This window comes from Diabrotica undecimpunctata, chromosome 4 (assembly GCF_040954645.1).
Source record: "Diabrotica undecimpunctata isolate CICGRU chromosome 4, icDiaUnde3, whole genome shotgun sequence".
NCBI lineage: Eukaryota > Metazoa > Arthropoda > Insecta > Coleoptera > Chrysomelidae > Diabrotica > Diabrotica undecimpunctata.
This window is the reverse complement of record NC_092806.1, coordinates 108,099,231-108,120,798: the sequence shown is the minus strand read 5'-3', so window position 1 is coordinate 108,120,798 and position 21,568 is coordinate 108,099,231. Positions and strand designations below refer to the sequence as shown.

Genomic DNA, 21,568 nt, shown 5'->3' with positions numbered 1-21,568 from the left:
TTGACATTTTGTAATAAAAATGGACACGTTACTTTCTTGTTCTGAAAGCATTTTTTATAAAAAAGAAACAACAAAATCTAAGCCCACAGAAAAATTTTAAAGGGGGTGTGCAGCCCTAAATCCCCCCAAACTTTTGAGTACGTTCAAATCAAATGAATTCTGTGGCATCATTAGTTTAACACATTATTTTTTAAAAATTTTTGCCTCATCACTTTTTTCAAAAAACAGTTTTTATTGAGTTACGGCCCTTTTCATTAACCTTTAAAAAATTACGTGCAACTAAATAAATGGCTTAAATGAATTAACAAGTACAAAAAATGTGTATAACCTCTATAAATATGATATTACAATAAATGCTCAAAATGACCCACATTTTCTTCAATACACATTCGGTATCGTTTTAATAAGGAAAACGGAATGCCCTGAAAAATCATATTTTTCTGACGAAATTGATTTGTTTTGAGAATACACGGAAAAATGCTTTCAGAACAAGAAAGTAACGTGTCCATTCTTATAACAAAATGAGGAGCTTGCCTTCAAAAGGGGCTATATCCATTTTTTTCCAAATTATGCTTTTTTTGTGATTTTCGGCTAAGTTTTGCAAGATTTATCAACTGGCACGTTCATTAGCGTTCAAAACGAGCTATTTATATTTTAAAATCGCATATAAAGTCGGCATTTTGCATCAAAAGTGTCTATATCCTACTTTTGCGATCAAAAGTGGCTATATCCAATAATTCGTTACATTCAGAAATACGACAAAATAGTGGTGCATCTGACAATACTCTAACGATACACTTGGCGATTTTGCGACCGCCTCGCGTTGACCGTTAACTTAAGAGTGGTAGGGGTTGAAGGCGTTCGTTGAGTGACGATCAGTAATATAAAGGAACTATATAAAGTGTACAATAAGGTAAAGGGCATTGCTGAAACAAAAAGAATTTTTATCACAAAAGACATTCAAAACCAACAAAAGATTGAAGTAAATACACACCTATATTATCGGTTTGCATCTGGAAATAAATAGCGTCAGATGATGCTAAAAAAAGGAAAAGACGAGGGGAACCTGGTTCTTAACATTATAGAGCCCAGAAAATCGTTACCAGATAAGAAGAAACCCAGTCTTACGAAGCTTCTGAAAGAGGTGTTTGGTGAAAATTGGATGTTTCGAGCAGATCTAAAATGATATAAGGATTTACTTGTTTCCGCTAATGCAGACACGGAATCTACTGACAAAGAAGTAGATGAGAGCGAGGAATGTGACTGTTTGGATGAAGAACCTGCTCTTCACATATAAATATTTTTTGTTTCTCTTGGTTCCTTTTGACTTTTGTGTTCCAATTTTATAATAAAAATGTGTTTTCTGGCGTTTTAATTAGTTCTTTTTGAAAAATTTTAAAATTTTGCAATCAAACTATCCATATCAAGATTAATAATCAATTTTTTTCAAAAAACGTTAACTCAAAAAATAAAAATTTAATTGCATTATACCACTTTCCCAAAAACACTACAAATAAACCTTATCTTGTTATCCCCAAGTACTAAGGCCAACCGATAAGAAGTTTTTTTCATTTCCTGGACATTTTTTTTCAAATTGTTATAGCCCCTTTTGAACGCAAGCTCCTCAAATGTCAATTAGTTTAGAAGATAATGCAAAAAAACAATTTTTATTTTGTAACTTCAAAGGGCTGTAACTTTTTTTGTGTACACTTTTATACTAAGGTAAGTTGGATTCAATGAATTTATTTTTGTCCCCGGAGTGCGTGATTTAATTTATGACATACCTTTTTGAAACACCCTGTATATTTATAAATATATATATATATACAGGGTGAGTCATGAGGAACTTTACATACTTTTACCATATGTAGAGTCCCTCAGGGAGCGTATCATGTAGCCACTAAAAAATGTCAACTCCTCTTCTTTATTAATTAACAGGGTGATTTGTGTAATTGACCATTTATTTCATTTTACTGTAGTGTTTATACGGCTCATTTGATTTTTTAAATTTTTGCATGATACAGTACACTACTATCAAGCATTCGACTGGTATTAGCTAAACTAAAAAATTCCAGGACTGGCTTTGGAAAAATTAATTTAGGGATTCGTATTAAATATTACACCCTGTATATATTTTTTTTAAAATGCAATAAGTGATTTTCAAACTACATAAATAGCCAATGAAAACGACATATGCGACAATGTTGTCGCACTTTTATTAAATTTTTAGTGAACGATCAAATCTTACCAAAAATAGAACAACCATAATGAAGTATCAAATTATAAGGTAATTAATTTAAACAAATGTTATAAATTTCAAACATTTTAATTGAAATGATAAACTGAGTCACTGCACAACAAAAAACAGTAACTAGTAACAATAACGAAGAACAATTTAAAAAAAAAAACTAAAAATATGTACATAGTTATGATAAACCCATAAATTAGAACTGGAAAAGATACAATAATGGTAACAAAATAAAAATAATTCAAAATAGATTTTCGAAATGGAACCCTGCAGCCTGTACACATTTTTGTTGCCGAATTGTTAATTGACGTATTGAATTACGGATACTCTGGGGATCGTTTCTAATAGTATTACAATAATGTATAATTCTATCAATTAATTGTTGTCGGTTATTAATATTCACTGCGTAAACTAGTTCCTTCAATCGTCCCCAAATATGGTAATCAACGGGATTGAAATCAGGGGATCTTGAAGGCCACGAAATAGGACCTGCACGTCCTATCCACCTGTTGCCATAAACATTATTGAGATGTTGTCTCACTGCCAGTAAAAAGTGTGGGGGTGCCCCATCATGCTGAAAATACATCCCTCGGATAGCAACGTTCGCGTTGGCAAGCAAATTCGGCAAAATATTTTGTAGAAAGTTCAAATAGACCTGCCCTGTTAAAGGACCATCAAAAAAGTGAGGACCTACTAATTGGTTATTTATGACACCAATCCACACGTTAACCGAAAACCTTAACTGAGAACGACGTTCTCGAATAGCATGGGGATTTTCTTCTGCCCACACATGTGAATTTCGTGAATTATTTATCCTGTCTCTGGTAAATTGGGCTTCATCTGTAAATAGTGTCCTGTATAGCGTTGGTCGATTATTGTTAATCCATCTACAAAATTCCAACCTATCGATCTCATCTCCAGCATGTAGTCGCTGAACCATTTGAATGTGATATGGGTATAGATTATTTTTTTTTAAGACTCTACTTACTTTTGATTGAGTAACATTGAGTTCTCGACTTACTTGTCTAGTGCTTATTGTAGGGTTCATAGTAACGGCGTCCATAATGTCATCTTCCTGCGCTTCATCTACATGTCGCTCTGTTGTTCCACTAGCAAAAGTGCCATTTTCTCGCAAATAATTAAAAACTGACCCAAATGTTGGATGACTGGGAGTTCGACGATTAGGAAATCTCCTGCGATATTCTCTACTAGCAGCCCTATCATTCCCATTACAGAATCCATAAACAAATAATATGTCTGCATATTCTGTGGTCGAAAACTGATGTGGCTTTTTGAACGAAAGTAACAAAAGCTCTACCAAAACTAACACAATGTACTTAACGTAGATATGACAGAAGAAATATGTATTCTTGTACACATAAATAACAATTGATAATGACAATAATGACAATGGGTATAAAATATCAAGAAACGTCAAACGGTCAACGCCAACCTTCATTTTAAACTTTTTTAGATTTATTTTTATTTAGTACAGTTGATGCAATGTATTATTATTTGACATAAAATTTTAATCATTTACAATCAACAAAAACTAAAACATACAAGAGGTTTGTCTAGATTGTCTCTACATTTTAATTAAAATGTTTGAAATTTATAACATTTGTTTAAATTAATACCTTATAATTTGATACTTCATTATGGTTGTTCTATTTTTGGTAAGATTTGATCGTTCACTAAAAATTTAATAAAAGTGCGACAACATTGTCGCATATGTCGTTTTCATTGGCTATTTATGTAGTTTGAAAATCACTTATTGCATTTTAAAAAAATTTATACAGGGTGTAATATTTAATACGAATCCCTAAATTAATTTTTCCAAAGCCAGTCCTGGAATTTTTTAGTTTAGCTAATACCAGTCGAATGCTTGATAGTAGTGTACTGTATCATGCAAAAATTAAAAAAATCAAATGAGCCGTATAAACACTACAGTAAAATGAAATAAATGGTCAATTACACAAATCACCCTGTTAATTAATAAAGAAGAGGAGTTGACATTTTTTAGTGGCCACATGATATGCTCCCTGAGGGACTCTACATATGGTAGAAGTATGTAAAGTTCCTCATGACTCACCCTGTATATATATATATATATATATATATATATATATATATATATATATATATATATATATATATATATATATATATATATTGAAATGATATTGTTTATAGAAAATAATTTATAAGTTATATACTACATAATATTAGATATAAAAAAGTATTTGGTATGTTGTATTTTAATGTTGTAAATATATTTAAGTGAGCCATGTGCATAGGCAACCAACTATACAGTAAGTGACTGACAGAAATTAAGAATTTTTAGGAATATAAAGTGGGGTTATAATAATATATTGTTTGAAATGTGTATTTTATTAAATTAGAGTGTTAGTTACTAATTTAAATATTTATTCTAATCTGAAAAGCCTAAATGTCAACAAAATTATCAATAGAACATTAACGAATTCTCCAGAATGCAGAATTTGACCTTTGTTGACGGTCGAACATTCTGGAAATAATGGTGATGTCTGTGGATCCAACATATATTTTTTTCGAGAACATCCATATAGAAGTAATAGAACTAAATAGAACATGATTTCTTACCAGATGATTCTAGAACATCCAAAAAGATATAAATACCAGTGATTTGGATTCAAGATAGCCAGTTTATTATGAAAGTTAGTAGACACATTTAGTTAGTGAAGTAAATTGTTCAGAATTTTCAAGAAGTCAGTCAGAAAAGTTTAGTAAGAAATATGAAAGTTAGTTGGAGTCAGTGAATCAGTTACAAATTGTCCAATTGTTTGATATAGGGAGTTAAATGAAGATTAAAAATTATGCACATTTAAATTATACACAAATAATTATGAAGATTATAAAGTATATTAGAAGAATATGGAAGGAATTAAAATTATATTATGATTGGAGATTAGTATAAATCAACTTATAATAATTGGATATTGGTATATTGAAAAGAAGAATAAATATAAATGCTGTTTGCTGGTTTGCTTGGTGGTTTATAAATGCTGGTGAAGAAAAATATATCTTAAATTGGTAGAAGCTGATAATTGGAAAAAGTAATTTCACAAAAACAAGGATAACCGAAGTACGAAGACATTCAGTGGTGATTAGAATCTATATAGTGGAAAACAGTTCATTTAGGCATTCAGTGAAAGAAAGGTACAAAATTTTGTTAATATAATTTAGTTAGTGTCATAACAGTTTCAATTTTGAAGATAGTTTGTTTAAATTTTACATTGTCTATAGAATTTAATTAGTTTTATAAGAATATCAATTTAAAGATAGTTTATTTTAAATTTACATTGGCTAGGTTAGATATATATATATATATATATATATATGTGTGTTTCATAATAGTTATAATAAAGATAATTTAAAAAAGTACTTACAAACTAATTCTTTGAGAACCGCGATAAAAAACCCTATATTAATTAAAAATACTCATTGCTCATCATTCAAACAAACAATACATCATAACAAATTGGCGCCCAACGTGGGGCTCTCTATTTAAAAGAATTAGTTTGGAAGATAAGTGCTCTCATATAATTAAATTAATTATTCAGTAGAAAGGAAAAATTATAGATTTTATTTTTAATTATACTTGAACAAGTAAAGTCTCAAAATGTCTCAAGGAAAGAAAGGTACAAGAAGCAAAAAGAATGAAGAAGATGTTGAAGTAGAAACACAACCTATACAAGAGGAGAGTTTAGTTCAAGTTCCACAAGATACTGCAGAAATGAATCAGAAAGAGAGGAAAATGTCAATATGGCAGCTTTGATGTCATTAATGATGCAGATGAACAAGACAATGGAAGAGAATACGAAAAAAATAGAACACAAAATGGAACAGAATTCACAAGAAGTCAAAGAAGACATAAAAAAAATGGAACAGAAATTGGAAGAGAATTATAGAAAATTAGAAAAGAAAATAGAAGATAATAATAATAAAATTGTAAAACAAATGGAAAAACAAATGGATAAAAAACTTGAAGCTGCAGAGAAAAAAGTTGCAAATGAAATAAAAAGTATACGGAATGACTACAAGAAAAGGATAGACAATGAGAGGACAGAAGTAAAGAGGATTATTCAAGATAATAAAATAGATATAGAACAGAAAATAGAGTTGCAGAAATGTAACTTAGAAGTAAAAATTAACGAAGACAGGAGAAACACAGAAGAAAAATTAGACGATATACAACAAAATATCCAAATAAATAGTAATCAAATAAGAAATGTGGAACAGAGAATAGATGATATTTTACAAATGAGAGACATAGGGAGACCTTACTTAAATTTAACAAATAAGACTGGGATTAAATTCTCTGGTAATATAAAAATTTTGTATCCTAGAGTATACATAAATAGTTTAAAACATAAATTAAGATTTGTGAATAATATTAATGATATTAAAGATTATATTAGAATGACATTAAATAACAATGCAGCAACTTGGTTTGCTAGTATTGAAAATGATTTAGATAACTTTCAAACATTTGAAAATAAATTTTTAAATTATTATTGGGTGAATTAGAGCAAGCAAAGTTTAGAGAAATTCTATATTTTGGAAAGTATAATCACAATTTAAAATCAAATATGGTAGATTATGCATTAAAACTGATAACAGTTGCAAAATATTTAGAACCACCACTTAGAGAGGATGAAACAGTCTTAAATGTATCTAGACATTTTGATGCTGATATTGTGCAAACAGTAACTGTACAAAATATTCAAACAATAGATAGTTTTATTAATTTTATTCAAAGAATACAAAGAGGCAATATGACAAGTAATAATAACAACAAAAAAAACAATAATAACTTTCAATATAATAAAAATGATAATCAACAATATAGACAATCATATAACAATAATACTAGGTATGGTAATAATTTACAAAATTTTAATAATTATAACAGTAATCAAAATAGACAGAATTTTAATAACAATACTAGTTATAATAGACAACATTTTAATAACAGTACTAATAATAATAAACAAGATTTTAACAATAGAAGAAATACAGAGCGACCTAACTATAACAGACAGGTAAATTGTGTTCGAAGGAATAGAAGCTGCGAAGACAGGGAACGAAGTAGTACAAGGCAGGAAAATATGAGTAGAAGTCATAGTAGGGAAAGACATAGGACATCAGATCCAAGTGGTCAGATACAATCTGAGAATTCTAATAATCAAAATTTTGTTCAGTAAACTTTCTGAATTACAAGTTAGGCCATTGCTATTATGAAAAACCTTCGGAATTTATTTCTTTAGATGAAGATAAAATTATTGAATCTATTAATTTAATTTATATAAATGCTTTGGCCAAAAATAAATGATTAAGATTATGATAGATACTGGTTCAGAAAGTACTTTAGTCTCGGAGAATTTTATTTTTAATACATTAAAACTATCAGATATAATAAAGATTCCAAAAATTAAAATTATTGGTGCAAATAATAAGAAGTTGGGTGAAATTGATAAACTAGCCAATTTTAAAATTAATATTCTTAATAAAGAAATTAATATGCAAGGATTTATTGTCAAGGATTTATGTGTTGATATATTATTGGGAAATGATGAATTGGAAAAGAAGAAAGTAAAGATAGATTTTGAAGAAAAAATGGTAACTTTGGAAGGGCAAATAATTAAATTTATGCAGAAAGATGAGGTGGAAGAAGGAATAAGAGTTGATAGGATATTATTAAAAGAAAATAATGATGTTTATGAAGAAGAAATGTATTTTGATGATAGGGATATGTCCCAAAAGAATGTAAAGAATAATTATTGTAGTGAATATTTAAGGAATGGAAATTTTAAGCAGATGGATGCCTACGAGGCGGAGTGCGTAAAATTGGAAGCAAGGAATAATGAGTACATAATGAAGAATAATTTTATTTGTAAAGAAGAAGATGTGATAAAAGTTTTAAATTGCCCTGAAGAATATAAATCAATAGTCATTTCCATATTGCAGCAACACAAGGGACTTGTCAATAAAGAAAATAGAATTGCACAAAATTATATCCATAGTATAAACGTTAAAGAAGAAAAAGATTTTAAAACAAAATCATACACAATACCATATAAATACAGAGAAGAAGTAAACAGAACGATTAATAATATGTTAGAAGATGGAATACTAGGAAGAATTACAGGAATGTCATTTTTCACTAAAATCGATTTACAGTATAGTTTTTGGTTAATACCTCTAGAAAGAAAAAGTAGACAGTATACAGGATTTCAGATAGATGGAGTAGTATATCAATTCAAAGTACTACCATTTGGACTTCAATCATCTTGCAGTGTTCTATGTAGATGTCTTCATGATATTTTGGATCAATATGAACATTTTGTAATTCACTACATTGGTGATATATTAATTGTTTCTAAAACGGCTCAAGATCATGAGAAACACCTAAAAATTATAATAAACAGATTAGATAAAGTTGGACTTAAAATAAATCAGAAAAATGTACATTTTTTTAAAAAGTAGTGATATATCTAGGTTATAAACTTAACACTAACAGCTTACTGATATATCCATTTTATTCAATAGACTTGATTTGTTAGATAGATGGTAGATTTCATTATTTTGAATCAATTTGACATCATACTTGTTGAATTTTGTATATATGGAAATTAATTTGTACCCTAAAAATCATAATTTGGGGTTAGACACAAAATTGATACTATAATTGCTATAAAAATGTCTTTCTAATATAATAAAGTGGAAAAACTTACCAATTTATATTGATGAAAATTATTTTGAATGGAAATAATTCCTAGATTTTGTCTATAAATAAACAGAACACAATATCGATTATATTTTTAATTAAGGTTATATTTTATTCTCTGATTAGCATCCATTGCTCCATTTGACATGACAGTTTGACCATAGAATAGCCGAAAAGTGCTCCGTTGTTCTCTGCTTTGACATAGACAGCGAACAGGATGTATTTGATAGAACAATTAAATAGGAAATTAAATTATTTCATTTATTATAATTACTAAGGTATGTGGATAAGAAAATTAATATTTAAAAAAATAATAAGTAAATTATTTATTTTAAATTTAATTTTGGGGTGTTGAAATGATATTGTTTATAGAAAATAATTTATAAGTTATATACTACATAATATTAGATATAAAAAAGTATTTGGTTATTTTAAGAAGTTATATACTAGAGAATTTAATAAAAATTATTTATGTGAGGGCAAATTTTAAGAAATTAGCATATAATAATTGTAAAAAGTTGTATTTTAATGTTGTAAATATATTTAAGTGAGCCATGTGCATAGGCAACCAACTATACAGTAAGTGACTGACAGAAATTAAGAATTTTTAGAAATATAAAGTGGGGTTATAATAATATATTGTTTGAAATGTGTATTTTATTAAATTAGAGTGTTAGTTACTAATTTAAATATTTATTCTGATCTGAAAAGCCTAAATGTCAACAAAATTATCAATAGAACATTAACGAATTCTCCAGAATGCAGAATTTGACCTTTGTTGACTGTCAAACATTCTGGAAATATTGGTGATGTCTGTGGATCCAACATATATTTTTTTCGAGAACATCCATATAGAAGTAATAGAACTAAATAGAACATGATTTCTTACCAGATGATTCTAGAACATCCAAAAAGATATAAATACCAGTGATTTGAATTCAAGATAGCCAGTTTATTATGAAAGTTAGTAGACACATTTAGTTAGTGAAGTAAATTGTTCAGAATTTTCAAGAAGTCAGTCAGAAAAGTTTAGTAAGAAATATGAAAGTTAGTTGGAGTCAGTGAATCAGTTACAAATAGTCCAATTGTTTGATATAGGAAGTTAAATGAAGATTAAAAATTATGCACATTTAAATTATACACAAATAATTATTGAAGATTATAAAGTATATTAGAAGAATATTGGAAGGAATTAAAATTATATTATGATTGGAGATTAGTATAAATCAACTTATAATAATTGGATATTAGTATATTGAAAAGAAGAATAAATATAAATGCTGTTTGCTGGTTTGCTTGGTGGTTTATAAATGCTGGTGAAGAAAAATATATCTTAAATTGGTAGAAGCTGATAATTGGAAAAAGTAATTTCACAAAAACAAGGATAACCGAAGTACGAAGACATTCAGTGGTGATTAGAATCTATATAGTGGAAAACAGTTCATTTAGGCATTCAGTGAAAGAAAGGTACAAAATTTTGTTAATATAATTTAGTTAGTGTCATAACAGTTTCAATTTTGAAGATAGTTTGTTTAAATTTTACATTGTCTATAGAATTTAATTAGTAGTTTTATAAGAATATCAATTTAAAGATGGTTTATTTTAAATTTACATTGGCTAGGTTAGATATATATATATATATATATATATATATATATATATATATATATATATATATATATATATATATATATATGTGTGTTTCATAATAGTTATAATAAAGATAATTTAAAAAAGTACTTACAAACTAATTCTTTGAGAACCGCGATAAAAACCCTATATATTATATTATTAAAAATACTCATTGCTCATCATTCAAACAAACAATACATCATAACAATATATATATATATATATATATATATATATATATATATATATATATCTGATTGACATTTTACATAATATATTTGGATCTATTTACTAGGTTCTTACATTAAAATTCTTGTATATTAGTCCTTAATACTAAAAAAAATAGTATGGTCCATTCGCTTAGCTGGGGCATATTTTGACAGATTCATAGCTGGAAACCTTTAACACAAAAGTCCCTAGGTCACAGTATTAACAGCTTAAATAAACTTTTATTACAGACTTCTCTCATTAAAAAAAGAAGAATTAGTATAAATAGTGGAAGTGTATACTAAACCCATAAAATTTTGAGTAGTATATATTTAAAAAATATATTTCAGTTGTTATAATTTAACATAACTATTTATTATATGGTGCAGATAACTAAATATTGATTATTGGTAATTCGTAAAGTTCTATTTTATTTACTATTTAGTTTGTTTACTCCTAATATTGGCTATGAGTACGTGTGCTTGGTTGTATAGTAATTTTCAGCCACTTCTAGTCTGTCAAAACGTAACTAACTTCGCAAAAAAAATTACTAAATTCACTAGACAGTTCGGAATGGGAATAGCGAACCGACTGTAATAATAAATAAGTGTTATCTGTTTTTAGTCTGGATAATGATATAGGTCCAAAACACTTCGGAATTATATAACTGAATGAGAATAAAATGCTGAAAATCTTTTTAAAACAATTGTGAATAGATATAATACCTTAAAATAAGTTCTTAGTGTTTCATTTTTCTACAAGCCTATATATAAATAACATTTTATCATTCTTAGCTTATTTACGTTAAAAAATAAACAAGTTATAATAATAAAGCAAAAATGACAGCTGTGTAGAGATAAAAATGACGAGTACTAAAGTTTTAGTATTTTGGAAGGACTACTAATTGGTTACGACATAAAATGTAGATATTTAACCCTACCAATACACCTCTTAGTTATGAGGAGTTTCAAGAAGGACTTAATAGCATGAAAGATGCTTCACCAGTTCCAGACGATATACCAATACAATTTATTAAAAAATTTCCCATAAAAGCAAAATAAATTCTACTCCAAACTTTTAGGATTATTTGGTCACAAAAGCCATTTCCAAAAATGTGGAAAAATGCCATTGTTATTCCAATTATTAAATCAAATGAAGATAAATTACAACCAGAATCATATCGTCCTCAATCATTAACAAGTTCTACATGTAAACTTACGGAAAAAATAGTCAACAAAAGATTAATGGGGAACCTAGAATATATTAATCAATTATCATCATCATTGATTTATCATCGAACAAGCTGGTTTTAGACCAGGCAGATCTACATACAAAAGACAACATTATCGACCTAAATTCACCAAAATTTAAAATATAATCAAAAATTTATGGCAATTTACTTTGACATAACCAAAGCATTTGATACAGTATGGAAACACCGTATATTAAATATAGTACGGAAACACCATATATTGAATATTCTTAACAAAAATGGGATATTAAGAAAAAATTTTGGACTGCATAAACAATTTTCTAACTCAAATGTTGCTATATGCCCGAGCAAATGTTGCTATATCCTATCTTAGAGAACAACAAAACGGAATTTCACAAGAATAGATTATTAGTCCTACGTACTCTATTTTTATTATCAATAAACGATATAATAAAAAATATTGCGAAAGCTGTTCGGGCAAGACTGTATGCTGATGACCTAATTATTTACATCAAAGGCAAAAACGTTAATCGTATGGCGTCAATATTACAAGAACACTTAAATAAACTAGTTAATTGGTTCCTACGTACCCGTTTCAGGTTTTGCTTTAAAACAAACATATCGAGGATAAACCGAACCTAATGCTCGAAAACCAAAATCTTTTCTATAGGAACGAAATAAAAGTTCTAGGAGTGATATTTAATCAACAGTTAAATTGCAAAAGTCATATGCAGCAGTTAGTTCTTTCATGTCGGAATGGCCTTAACTTATTAAAGTACCTAGCTCACAAAACTTGAAGTGCCTATGGTAAAATACTACTCATGTTAAGAGTATCCTTAATTCGTCAAAACTGATTACGTTTATGGTGCATATGCATCTGCCAGCACAACAACGTTAAAACCTTTGGATACGTTACATCACACCTCCCTAAGGATTATACGTGAAGCGTACAGAACAACTCCGATAAATAGCATACAAGCTGAAATAGGTAAATCCACGCTTGAGCTTCTTAGGCAGCTTTAAGCTCTAATTACACTTCTAGCATAACTCTAAAGCAAAGAATTCCAATAACTAACATTTTAGACATATTCATGGCTAACGACTTTTTAAACTTTAGTCTCCCATATTCCCGAAGAATTTATCATGCAGTGGACCTACTTAGCTGTAAGCAATTTCCATCCTTATATCAATACAAAAATATAATTTCATCTTCACCTTGGATTATAAAAATTCCAACAGTCAATCGCAGTCTATTGCAATTTAAAAAAAATAGCACCATACCTAATCTTATATTACAACTCTTTAGAGATCTAATTAACACCCATTCTGATTACACAAAATACAGACGCGTCTAAAACTGAAAATGGAGTCGGGGTGCCAATAATTCACAGCACAGAGATTCTCTGTGCTGTCTAAAGATACTGCAACTACATTAACAGGAGAACTCTATGCAATTTACCAAGCCATACTATAAGCAAATGCAAATAAGATAAACAAATTAGATTGAATAGAAGCAAATAAGATATTCATCGTGACAGATTCTATGTTATCCCTACAAATAATCAGGAAAATATACACACAGCAACCATTAGCTTTACTAATAAAGGAAGAACTAAATAAATTGTATACTAACGATAAAAGCATCAAGTTTCTCTGGCAACCATTCGAGGTATCCAGACGAAAGCAAATAATTATTTCCCGTTTACGACTTGGAAATACCCAGTTTTCTCATTAACATTTTTGTTTAAGAAAGAAAAACACCCAATTTGTGATGAGTGCGGTTCACTCCTTATGGTAAAACACATGCTAGTGGAAAGGTGTGAAAAGTTCAATCGGCACAGAATTAAATACCATTCACCAAATAATCTTAAAGACATTTTAAATTCGAAAAAACACTATAGATAACCTACTTCTGATTTTAATTTACTAAGCTAAGTGTAATTAATTGTTACCGTTCCTCTAATAACCATATTAGGTTAAAGAGGTTTTTTTGTAAATAAAAAAACAAAAATTACTGCTTAGGGAAAATACACAGCAGAAAATAATTAAAAGCAAAGAAATAAATCATTGATAATATTTCTGCTTCAACAGGATTCATTCTACCACCAAAAAAACAAAATAATTCCAGATAAACAAAATGGTCTCTTTTTATAAATTCTTTTTCTTATAGTCTTGATTAAGTCAATATAATATTATTGCCAAATGTGGCATGAATCTTATTAATTTTCTTAATTCATTATTTTTTTTTATTTTTTCTGCGTAATATAATAGGCAGTATTTATATAATAGGAATTCATTAAGAAATATTTTTTTGTAAATGAACCACAGCATAAATCACTGCACCAAAAGCACTGTTCGAAATTCCTATAGCGGGCGTACATAACCTTGCCTATCGTAATTGCCAAAACTATCGTCAAACATTCACGTCGCACCACCAACAATCAAATGATACTCCGGAATACCTCCTGACCTAGAGAAACTGATTCTTTGGTAATGGTACCGTTCGCGCGTGAGTTTTACAAGAAGGCGTGCGTCTACATTCAGTCGACCAGCAGATCTCAGTACGGCCACTTCTCCTCTGTGCTTTCTTCCCCTCGTGCTCCTTTACCGGTGAGTAGTACTTTTCTCCTTTTCTTAATGTCCTTCTCAGAGTTTCGTGACTGATAATGTTGATGACCTATTCGCGCCCTCCCCGGCTTCCTCGCCCTTCTGTCGTCGTGTCGCATAGTGCTATTGTCATTTGACGACAAGGAAGCTTCGGGATTACTTCGATGTGATGCGAATAGAAAGTGATTATGGTAAATTATGAATAAATCTAGTGATATCGGAAGATGCTCGGAGACATCAATGGGCGGTCGAAAGGGAAACCTGCACGCGAGAAATTTCTCTCCGATTTTTTATTTTGTTTGTAAAATGTTTATTTTATTCTGGTGATACAAGTTTGTGAATGTTACAGGAATGATAATGATTTTTAAAAATTGTTAAAAAAATGGAGAAAGAATAAAAGTTTTTACATAATAATGAACTACAGTTTATTCCCTTTTTCAATTTATATGCTTCTAATATTTTTAAAATATTAATTCTTTTCGATAATCAAATTTTATAATTTTTATTTTCTTTATTAATTTTTTTTTTTGGTTCTCATTATTAGTATTTATCGACATCATTTTTGGTATTATTCCTTTTGAAATTTTTAAATAATCTTGTCAGTAGAAATTTTCTGCCCTATTACTCCTAAATGATTTAAAATTATAAATGTGCGTATTTAGGTTTTTAAACATTATTTACTGTAGTCCTTAATATAGTCATTTGTCTGCTATCTCATGATTTATCAACTAATTTCTAATTTTTTTAAAGCCAAAGTTTTCTTCGTCTACTTATGAAGATGCATATTTTTAATTAAATTTTTCTGTTCCCTATTACTTTTATTTCTTGAATTTCTTTCTTGTGAAATTTTTAAATTAATTTTAAATTTGAAAATAAATTATTTTCTTAGGAACATTTAAAATTAATTTTATATGTTTTTGACTGGTCATATTCTGGATTTTTAATTTCTAGTGATGTCACTTCATAACAATATTTATACCAAAAATATATTGCCCTAACTAGTCACATCTAGCATAAAATATTTTTTAAGCGATTTTCCCAAAACACAAAATTTTTCTTTTACAGTTTTTGTATGTCATATAAAGAAGCTTAAAATTAAAAAATAATTTAAACTTTAAATTTTTTTATTGGATATCGTTTGTGACTAGAACGTGAATCTTGTCGAATTGTTTTTTTGTGTCTATCCCTCTTTGTAGAGGTGAAAACAGGAAGAAAGCACGTCGTTCCCGACGTTTTGAAATTTACCTCAATAACTACTGATATTTTGTCTATAAAATATGAAATAAAATGAAATTTTTTCCAAGATAAACGTACAACAAAATTCAAATTGTGTTCCTGTTAAAAATAAAGTATCGTGTAACAAGAACGGTTAAAAAACATTATTTTGTTTGTAACTATAACATATTTATTTATAGAATTATACTTGAATTATATCATTATGTAACTTTATGACAAAACCTAACTTGCGAAAAGCAAAATCTGTTTGGTTTCAATTTTTTTTATAAATGATGATAATTAAAAAAAAAATGTCCTGTAACTTTCGAATTACATATTCTAGAAATCGCATTCTAACACTTACTTTTGTATATAAATTTATCTAAACTAAATAACTGCGTAGAGTCGATGTTTTGTTTAAATGGGATGCCCCTAGAGAGTAAAATTCAATTTTCATTTCAATTCATTCATTCATAATACAAGCTTTACAAATTTGATTATCACCTTTAAATAACTCATTTTTCATACCTGAAAATTGCATCTCTGTATATTTGCTTTGACTGTATAAAGCTGACAATAAACTTTTATTTATATTGTATTATAATATTATGTATATAAACTTTTCTTTCTTTTACCTATTTAAAATGGACTCACACAAGCAATAAATTCATGATTTGACAATAAACATTTTATAAAAGTGTCTTCAATATATTATATCGATAATTATTCTTTATATGACTTTCACAAAAAAAAAAACTAATTTAAGAAACTTCTTGCTGATAGTTTATACCAAACTTATGATAATCTTCAAGCATTTATACTTAAATATATAAAAATTCAATACAATTGTTGTTTGAAAGTTATTGTTAAATTTTGTAAATTTTTAGTTCAAAAAGGTTTTTGTATTTAAATGATTATTTTCATGCTTGTCCAATATAATTTTTTTTTATTAAATTAGGTAACGTTTCCATTTTAAACACAAATCGTTCATTTCTAAACGTAAATAATGTACCAACAATTCTTATCAACTTATTTACCACTGCAATTATATTTAAATACGTATCCTTCGTTGTACTTTTAAGGTTTACAGCATTCAAATATATTTTAATATGTGGAATATCACATTCATTGAATTAATACATAAACAATTTTAAAATATTAATTGTTTAATATCTATATAAAAGATTTTATTCCACGTTATAAAGACAGAACGCTGCTGACGCCAATTTTGAACTTATTAACTATTATTTATTAATGAATTAATATAGAAATATTTGACTATTTATATTTCATTTATAATTGTTAAAAAAAGGATTTATTTCTTAAAGCAATTATCTCTACATCTAACTTAGAGGTATAGAACACTCGGAATTTGGCTAGATATTTTAAACCGAAAATATCAAAATTCAGTTTTGGCGACATTCTGTAAGGAACAAGTATTTTCGGATATCAACAGGACCTTATTATGCTTTAAAATTTTAAATTACGTAAAATATGTTCTTACAATGTTGCTTCAATTAAAATAAAAAAATTAAGATTTAAAATAGAAAAACAGTTATATGTACGTTTTCCCTGTTATATCAAAATTTAAAAGTCTGGAAAGTCATATAAACCAAGTATAGATACTGCAGGAAATAAAGATCTGTTTCTAATTACTCCATTCAGAATCACTGTCGCACATTATATCACTGTCATCACTATTATTGTTTACAGTTATAATTAAATTATTTAATGTTAGCAACTATTTAATGTATTCGTTTTCTACCACCATTACGTGGCCAGTCACATTTCGCTGTTATGTTTTTTATTTTTTCTACAATTAATTGGAGAACATCCGATGAAAACTTTGCAGCAACATTTTTTTTTCTCATATCCTTTTGATTGCGCCCATTTTAATTCAATTGGATTTTATATACAAAAATAAGGAGGTAGTCTAATCATGTCCATTATTGAGAGTACAGCCATTAACAAAATATATTTTTGCTTAGTGCAAAATAAGTGCTTAATTTGAGTAATCTCTAGTAATTGCTTTTTGTATATCTTTTTCATATAGAAATTTTTGTATTTGGGATTTATTTTAAGTAGAATTTGGTATTTTTTAAATTAATCTGGAATGTCATGACAATTACGCTGATTTTGGGCATTTTTGTGGATAGAGTTTTTTCAAACCCAGACTCAAAAAGACCACTGTCCATATCGTCGTGGTCGTCCTATGACGCATCTTTAATTTGTTTGGCAGATATCAATAGTGCGTCGTTAATTCATCCGTTGTGTTCAGCGCAGTGTAAAATAATATGTTTTTACCCAAAAATACAATGTTTCGTTTTATTTTTATATAGTCCATTATATTTCGAATATACTCGTTTCGCAAATAAATTATTCTGATGTTTTCAATGAGTGTCTGATGTTTATCTATACTTACAATAATTATTAGCTTTAAGGAAAACGCGAAGTGTTGCGTACATTTTATATACATTGTTATAATTGTTGTACTTATAGGTTAAATCAAGTGGCTTTCAATTTTTAGGAACTTGTCACAATCTTACTTATTTTTCTTAATGTAGATGTTGCTCCTGTAATGGCATATATGGTTGATTTTAACACTTTTCTTAAAAAAGAATTTCTCTAGTGGCCTCAAATTAAGTAAGTTTAGAGAACAGTCCTTTATACAGTAATTTTTCACTGTACCTTTGGCATCGTTAGAGAGATATATAATAATTTCGCTTGCGCTCCACATAGTCGCCCCATAAATCTTCTAATTGATAAAAATGCCTTTAATTAAATAGTTTTCATTACAACAAGCACACGCAACTTAATATATAACTGTTTGCAATGATAAGTAATAATATAAAAACGTGGTATATCTAGGACTTACAAACTTTTTAATTCGGGTAAAGTGATAAGCAGACTAAACATTATTCTTTCTTAGTAAGTCGTCTATACAAACAATTACGTTTGAAAAAGTCATTGTTAGTGTACATCCGGACTTTTATATTTATATTCATTGCAGTTATCGGTAATATAACTCATAAATAAAAATCTTAACTACCGTCTGCACATTTTGACCAAAGTTCCTTTGTACTAGACGTATATGTTCATTTGATGCTTATACACGGAGATTTATTTCTTTTTTATTGATATTTCTTCCAGATAGCTTTAATGCTACAAACAACTTAGTGTAGTAAACACTAGTTTGTACCTGTTCTTTATATTCGATATCATAACCAAATTACCCGGCGAAAAGCTCGGGTTTGTTCAAAAATATATTCTTATGCTATTTCTTTGCATATTCACTTTCATGAGATACCCCAAAATAAGGTTCAAGGGGTCGCCTATGCAAAAAATTGTTAAAATTTGTTTAAACAATTTTTTTTTAACAAATGTAGTGATGAATTTTTTCGGACCGAACAATTTTTTTTTAAATTTTTTGAACCAACCTGATCAAAAAATGTCTCCTGTAAACTTGATCATTTTTTTTTCGAGTTATCAATTTAAAACTAAAAAAAAAACACTAAATTACGATATTCAAGGCTCAAAAACATAACTAAAAAATATTATTGTTTAATTCATCATGGACTTAAATTTAAGTTCAAACCTTGTTATATAATTTCTCTATCTATAAGTATTTTAGGCGTATTCAATTTTAAAACATTGTTTTTAATTCGTAAATGAAGCGCTTATGACAGGACAGGTGCTGGGGCTGCTGCGTGTATGAGAGAGAAATACAAGATCTATGGATCTATGGCACAAATTTTTGCTTGTCAGAATTTACATTGCGCGGCTCTTTAAAAATAATTAAAAACAATGTTTTAAAATAAAATAAGTCCATAATTTTTTTCAGAAGCCAATAGACGATGGCTCGAACTTGAATTTATGCATTTAATTATTTTAAATATTATACTTGTTTTCCTGAGAATAGAAAAGCGTAATTTTCCATTTTTTTAAATTATTTATAACTCGAAAATGATTAGAAAAAACTTTAGAAAAAACTTACAACAGACCTTTTTTGTTTATATTTATCTAAAAAAAAAACCAAAAAAATAAACTTAATTAAGCGCGTATGGCAGGTATGGCGCTAATTTGTACAATGAGAATTTCGACCACCAAAAATTTATGCCATATATCTTGTTTCTCTTTCTTATATACGCCGCAGTCCGAGCTTCCGTCCTTTAATACGCACCACATTATCAATTAAAAAACAGTATTTTAAAATTAATACTCCTAAACTGCTTATCGAAAAATGTTTACAGAAAAATTAGTGACGCATTTAGTTGAGAATGGTACAAAAAATTAAAGAAAAACTGTCCGCATCGAAAAAATTGATTGTTACAATTTGTTTAAAAAAATATTTAAAAAAATTTAAACAACTTTTCGCCTCGGCGACTTCTTGAACTTTATTTTGGAGTATCTCCAGAAAGCGATTATGCAAAAAAAATCTCATGGAAATATTATTCCGAACGAACCTGAGCTTTTCGCCTTGTCTATTAAAAAAAAATACAAAAATTTATTTAGTCTTGTCCTTTTTTTGTCACTTAGGACGCCATTGCTTTTATTTCTTTATTGAACTACTTTACCTAGATTTTTAAGGATACAAAACTCAAATAATCTTGGAGAAACCTAAACGAATAGAAGATATAAGAATCTAAGCACTCATTTATTAAAGCTTGCCACCTGATCGTATTTATTTGACGTTGTATCTTTATATTTTGAGCAGATTTTTTTTAATTAATGAAACTACTTGGTACGATAATGAGCTATTTTGTAGATTTATTGTAGCATTACTACTTGTATTATATATTATACTTTTTAAGTATTAAGAAATAAATGCTGGTATTATGTTAACAATATTCAGTTTTGTAAACGGTTTTCAATATTTCAGTTATTATTTTTACATAAACTGGCAGGTCACCCATTTTAAGAAAAATTAATGATTTTATACTGTAATACAGTTAATCATATATTTTGGAGATATCAAAACTTTAACTGGATATTTTATTGGGTTTGTTGGACACATCAAAACTTTATTGGAGATATAAAACTTATTGGTTTACTGGACAATTTATTTGGTTTATTGGTTTTATTGGCATATTTGGAGTTCAATAATTGGTCCGGACATACAGCCACGTGTGACTGCAGCTCTCCAGAAGCCACAACTTCTAATTGGAGGATCCAACAGCTAGAACACACAAGCCGCCCATCGAAGCAATAAGTAACACTTATAACTGTTAAGCTTTGGCAGGGTTAATTATTGTTTTTTTTATTGATTTAAATAAATATGATTGGTTAAAATTTGTCTTATTTGCTATCAGCTGAGAACTCAGGTTCAATCCCTAGTTTAAGACAAGACGAACTCACCCTTGAGATACTGAGCTAGGCAAGGTATAGATGATAAGCTTCCATGGTTGATTGAGGTATTATTTTTACAATAGTATTTCAATTCTCTTTGGTAGTCTTATCGTTACACATTTAAATTATTTTAAAGTGTTTGTTTGTCTATTTGTAGTGTAGTGTAATGTACAATTTTATGTTTATGACATCTTGTTCTTGCCGGATAGGCCACAATTGACGAAGTAAGTCTATAAACGTTAATCATATAAAAAACCTTTTTTCAACCATAAAACTTCGAGTTTTTATCGAAGTTATTCAATTTCTTTGGTTATAAAAAACGTTTCTTGGC

General features: G+C 28.3%; 2 protein-coding genes across 2 annotated transcripts in view; both read left to right on the top strand.

Moving 5' to 3' along the window:
- LOC140438882 (uncharacterized) overlaps positions 1 to 21,568 on the top strand; it is a 195,001-nt gene that overhangs the window by 15,601 nt on the left and 157,832 nt on the right. The gene's annotated exons all lie outside the window — the stretch shown is intronic.
- The window catches only part of LOC140439837 (uncharacterized), an 895,210-nt gene continuing 888,205 nt past the window's right edge, over positions 14,564 to 21,568 (top strand). The window contains exon 1 of the mRNA XM_072529991.1: positions 14,564 to 14,679. The gene's annotated coding sequence lies outside the window, so the exon portion shown is untranslated. The remainder of the gene's footprint in view (positions 14,680 to 21,568) is intronic.